Source organism: Dermacentor variabilis, chromosome 3 (genome assembly GCF_050947875.1).
Source record: "Dermacentor variabilis isolate Ectoservices chromosome 3, ASM5094787v1, whole genome shotgun sequence".
Taxonomy (NCBI): domain Eukaryota; kingdom Metazoa; phylum Arthropoda; class Arachnida; order Ixodida; family Ixodidae; genus Dermacentor; species Dermacentor variabilis.
Window position 1 is genome coordinate 40,399,873 of NC_134570.1, and position 6,000 is coordinate 40,405,872.

The following is a 6,000-nucleotide window of genomic DNA, read 5'->3' on the forward strand; positions in this document are numbered from 1 at the left end:
TATTTTTCTCGCGCAACGTTCGTTCTTTTTTTTTTCGAACCGACACAAAGGCAAAGGCTTTCACACCTTTTGTATGCGTGCATTTTTCTCGTCTCTCTAATGTTATGGAGTGCAACGTACGCTCTACGAAACAAGATAATCGATTGGCGTGGGCTTCTTCTGCGCCTCAGTGCGTCCTTTTTACAGATGACGATCGATTCGACGTTTGTTCGAAAAGATGACGGTAACAAGTCGTGCGACTGAACAGCCGTTTGACAGCCATACAATTTCGCCTAATTGCTGGGAAGACAAAGAAAATATGCAAAAACGCTTGTCATATTTTGCATGTTTTCCCTGACGACTTACACACAGAGTTGAAGGCCTACTGCAAGATTATATTGAGTTCCAAGTTAACATTTTTTGCTGTTAAACAGAGGATGATTATTCCAATATTAATTGACCATCGTATCTCTTCACCTTTAATTATGCATCGTCAAGTGTACGCGATTTTCACTTTTATTCACGTATTGCCAAGTGTATGTAATGTGGTGGTTCGTACTATCTGCATTGCTTTTATTTGCCCTTATCTCATTTCTTTGTTCTTTTTTTGTTTGTTCCGTTATAGGAAATTCTCTTGAATTGATCGATGATATGTAATGTTCTTTGCGTACGGTTGATTGCGCTACTCACTGCCACCATGTAACACGGGGGCTAAGGGCACCTCAAGCTGCCTCATTGCAGCTTTTATCTTAGCCCCCGTCATTGTATTTTAGCAATGGAAACAAATAAAGAAAGAAAGAAAAAGTAGAGACGCCTGCGCCTGAAGCAAACCTCTAGACAAGGGCAAATTGCCTCCGTCAGGGCAACAAACAATCCCCGAAGTTGGCTAATCAGGATAATAATAACCGCAAAAAAATATAGCCCTTAAAGGCGCAGTATGCATGCGCATCGACTTCCTGAAGTGGCGGTCTTAAGTTTGAAAAGCCTGAGGTGCATTTTTTTTTCATTTATGTTTTATATTTGCTTGGCATAAAGTCATAACGACCGCTACTGGATGGTGGTCGTGACCTCAAGGTCCCCGGACTTTCCTGAAGTCATAACCTACCGCGTGCCCAATATGCAAAGTTGAAGACAATGCCCCTTATACAGGATGAAGCAATGTAAACTTAAAACGATTGAAATCTCATCAAGTTCACGGGAATTCACGGTGCGGAAAGGCAGACGTGAAAACACGGACGCAAGTAGAACGACCTTTGAGTTGATCGTCGACGTTTGTGTCGTCCTTCTCTAGCCATATTTGCAAGCCTGCCTTTTCATAATATCACCGATCACCGAAAGCTGGCTGGTCAAGGTTCCCTTCCCAACAGCGCTACATACATGGAGCGTGGTCACAAGAAAAAGGTTTCGGGAGCAATATCGATTCTGATGTCTCGGAGACGGTTGCCGAGGCTTCCTTCAACCCGACGTCGATCGTTATAGGTGCCGACACCCTCTGCTCTTAAGGACCCCGGCCCAGTTAACGACGTTATGCGCCCCAACACCGCGCCAACCAGCCTGCTTGGATCGAAAGCCATCACCGAGTCGTCCGTTCTCTTGGAGCAGCTCGCCGTCTGCACTCGATCTCGCTAAGCCACGCAATATTGCGATAGCCAGATCGTTTGGGACAGAATAGGGGACCTAGGCTCGAATTCGCCGAGCATTTCGTATCGGGAGAGGTGGTTCGTCAGGACCAGTGCGGACAAATAAATACTCACAGTTAATATCACGGATGGCAGGCGAAGAGCAAAACTAGTGGCTACGTCTCGAATCAACTATTAGAGGTGTTCTCTTGTTTTTTTCTTTTTTCCAAGTACGCATTCTCTTGCTCTATCCTAGCCGGTCAGCTCATGAAGACGGCACGCCGGCATAATTTCTGCCGTGAAGGGCAGATATAGGGAAACGAAAAACAATAAAGAAACAATACAAAAAGAAAAACAATAAAGAAAACCGGGACGACGATATTGTCAACGTAAAGGTGAGTGGGCGCATGTATACATGTGCGATGTCCCTCTCTCTCTCTCTCTCTCTCTGACGTGTTCTGGTCCTACTACCTACTTCTCTCCGGTCCCTCAGTGCAGTGTACCAAAGCATACAAGCTGGGGCCGAATAGACAAAACATATATGCGCCACGGGGGCCGCATGTCGATGGGGACGAAATGCGAAAACGCCGGTGTACTTAGATTGAGGTGCACGTTAAAGACCCCAGGTGGGCCAAATTTTCGGAGTCCCCCACTATGGCGTGCCGTATAATCAGATCGTGGTTTTGGCAAGTAAAAGCATATATATACGTGTGTGTGTGTGTGTGTGTGTGTGCGTGTGTGTGTGTGTGTGTGCGTGCGTGCGTGCGTGCGTGCGTGTGTGTGTGTGTGTGTGTGTGTGTGTGTGTGTGTGTGTGTGTGTGTGTGTGTGTGTGTGTGTGTGCGTGTGCGTGTGCGTGTGTGTGTGTGTGTGTGTGTGTGTGTTGTCGACTCCCCCCTCCTTCGGGAGCATTTGTAATATTTTGCACGCGATCTGAAACATAATGATGTCACTCGATTTCACCAATAGTAGAGAGAGAGAGAGAGAGAGAGAGAAACTTTATTTTGGTTCCTTCAAGGATTTAGCGTCTCGAGGTCTCGGTCGTCTTGGGCGCCGGCGACTTGGAGCCTCTTCCAGCAAGGGTGGGCCCCTATTCCAGGGCTCCACTGAGCCTAGCTACCTGACTAGCGTGCTGCACTAAGGCCCTTTGGGCCGTGAGCTCGCAGCTGGTAAGCCGACTCTCCCATTGCTCCGCACTCGGGTTATTGTGTTGGTGGAATGATTTATTGTGTTTACATTCCCATGTGACATGGTATAGTGTGGGTGTGGCCCCGCACCATGGGCAGGTGTCTCTGTATTGTGTTGGGTACATTTTGTTTAGGATGTATAAATTTGGGAAGGAGTTTGTCTGCAATCTGCGCCAACTCGTTGCTTCCTCCTGCGTTAGAGCTTTGTGGGGTGGGGGATATTTGGCTCTCGTCCCTCTGTATAAGTTTAAGATTTCTGTGTATCCTCCCTCACAAGCGTGTGGGTGATACTCCGGGGCGCGCGACTGCTCTGCTCGGCACGTGGTCTCTCGAGCTAGGCTGTCTGCCCTTTCGTTACCCTGTATGCCTGCGTGGGCCGGAATCCAAATTAACTTGTGCGTAACGTTCCTCTCGGCGAAGTTGGCTCCGCCAAGAATTCTGAGGGCGGCTTTGCTAATCCTGCCCCTCGTGTAATTTCTGCACGCTTCCTTTGAGTCTGTTAAGATGTTTAGAGGTTTGCCTGTCCTATATCCTTCTACTGCCGCCAGCGCCACGGCAATTTCTTCGGCCTCCGCTGTGTCGGCTGCCTTTGCCGTCGCACATGTGATCAGATTCCCGTCGCCGTCCACCACCACCGCCGTGGCCGTGCGCTTCCCTTCTCGCGGGTACGTGGCAGCATCCGTGTACACCGTGTTCTCTAGTAGCGCGAGTGTCTTTTCCACGTATTCGGCTCGCGCCTGCCTTCTGCTCTCGTGGAGGTTGGGGTCCATGTTCTTAGGTACTGGCCTAACGCTTATTGTTTTTCTTAAGCCGTCGGGCACGTCTGCGTATCTATCTACGTGTCCACTCGTGTCCCGTCCCAGCCTAGTCAGGAGCGCTCTCCCTGCAGGGGTGCTTTTGAGTCTGGCTTTTTGCGTTTCAAGCAGGGCTTCCGCCAGTTCGCTGAAAGTGTTGCTGATGCCCAGTTGGAGCAGTTTTTCGTTTGAAGTGTTTTTTGGAAGATGGAGAGCCGTCTTGTATGCTTTCCTGATTATCGTGTCCGCCTGTTCCCTCTCTCCTTTGGTCATCGCGTGGTACGGTAGCGAGTAGATGACTCGGCTGACGACCAGGCTGCCGACGAGTTTGAGTGTGTCTTCCTCTTTCATGCCGTATCTTTTTTGGGAGACCCTGTTGATCATCCGGCCCACCTGCTCCGTCACTTTGCTTAGCAGGTTGATGGTGTGGCTGCATTTTCTGCTGCCCTGTAGCCACATGCCCAGGATTTTGATCATATTCTTTTCCGGGATGTTTTGACCATCAAGCGTTACTTCCAGCGTTGCTTGGGTGGGGTGTCTACCTACTCTCAGTAATTCAGATTTTTCTGTGGAGCATACCAGTCCCCTCTCTCTGGTGTACTTTTCGACACAGCGCGCAGCTTCTTGTAGCTTGTCTTGTTTTTCTCCCAGTGAACCCTGCGTGACCCAAACCGTGACGTCGTCCGCGTACATCGCGTGTTGGATGCCCTGAATCTCGCCGAGTCGTTTTGCCAGGCCGATCATCGCCACATTAAATAGCACGGGCGATATCACGGAGCCTTGGGGTGTGCCTTTACACGGTGTGGAGAAGGTGTCGCTCCTCAACTCCCCCAGCCCTACCGTTGCCGTTCTGTCGGTTAGGAAGTCCTTGACGTAGTCGTGTACTTTCCTTCCGCAGTTGGTGTTGTTGAGGCCCTCCATTATGGCCGCGTGGCTGACGTTGTCGAAGGCGCCTTTGATGTCGAGCGCCGTCACAACGTTTTGACCCGCCTTGGGCATTGTGTCGAGTACCTCCTCTTTGACTTGCAGGAGGACGTCCTGCGTCGATAGGTTGGCCCTGAAGCCATACATGCTGTCAGGGTACCACCTCCCGTTCTCCAGGTGCTGCTGGATCCTTCTGGTGACTATTCTCTCATACAGTTTTCCCAGGCACGACGTAAGCGAGATCGGCCTGAGATTCTCGATCTGTAGTTTCTTGCCCGGCTTGGGTATCATGACCACGATGGCGTGTTTCCATTCCGCCGGTACCTTCCCCTCTTGCCAGAGCGTGTTGAGGTACGACGTCAGCTGATCGACTGCCTCGTCGCTGAGGTTTCTTATGAGCGAGTTTCGAATCTTGTCCGCTCCCGCCGCTGTATTCTTGGTGGCCGCTCTCACGGTCTCGGTGACCTCCTCTCTCGTGATGGGTCGGTCCATTTTCGGGTTTTCCTCACCGAGATAATCTCCTTTGTAACCTTCGATTTGGTCTTTCCCGTAGCATTTTTCTCGGACTTCTTTCAGGAGCTGCTCTTCGGAACCTTCGTGCTGGTGGACCAGTCTTTGGATCGATTTGCCGCTTTCGGACTTGTTCTTGCTAGGGTCCATTAGGGCCTTGAGGATGCGCCACGTTTTGGCCGTACTTAGGGTCCCGTTCAGCGAGTTGCTAAACTGTTGCCACCCCTGTCTGGCCAGCTGCGTCGCGTACTCCTCCGTCTGCCTAGTGATGTCCGCTATCTTCTTCTTTAGCTTCTTATTTAGCTTTTGTCTTTTCCATCTCTTGGTGAGCCCGCGTCTAGCCTCCCAGAGCCTGAGGAGCCGCTTGTCTACCTCCGGTGTTTGTTCGGTTCTATGCACTTCTTGCGTGTACATTTTCTGAATTTGCTTGAGTTGCTGGCTCCACTCTTCAACCGAGGTAATGTTACCCTTTAGCTGTCGACAGTGTGCTCTAAAGGCGTCCCAATCCGTCAGCCGAGCCGTACCAATTTTCCTCTTGACATTGTCTGTAGACAGACATAGGAGCGGCCAGCAACAATAATGTTCCTACGGTGCAAACAGCATTGTGAACTCAATCAGCCCACAGCCAACGCGCAGTTTGACATCCGTAACACTGCGCGGTTTTAAAGAGGCGGGGTATCTACTCTTCTCGCAGACGTCCTTTGTTCAGCCTGTGCAAAGCACTCCCACGCGGGCTATTCCAAATGGTCCTCCCGGAGCTGGAAGATATGGAAAATTACTTCGGTACCGTCCGCCGGAATGAGAAAAAAAATGTGCTCCTTCCCACGTTTCTTCTTTCCGCCTTCGCAGCAATAATAAATGGGTGGCGCCAAGAATTGCGCTTATAGGCTCGTTTTCCCGATCTGTCGGAATAAATGGGTGGCAGCACGTCGAGGCTAGTGGTTAAGACGGCTTCTTTTGCACGAGTGTACGAGAATATTCCATGCATC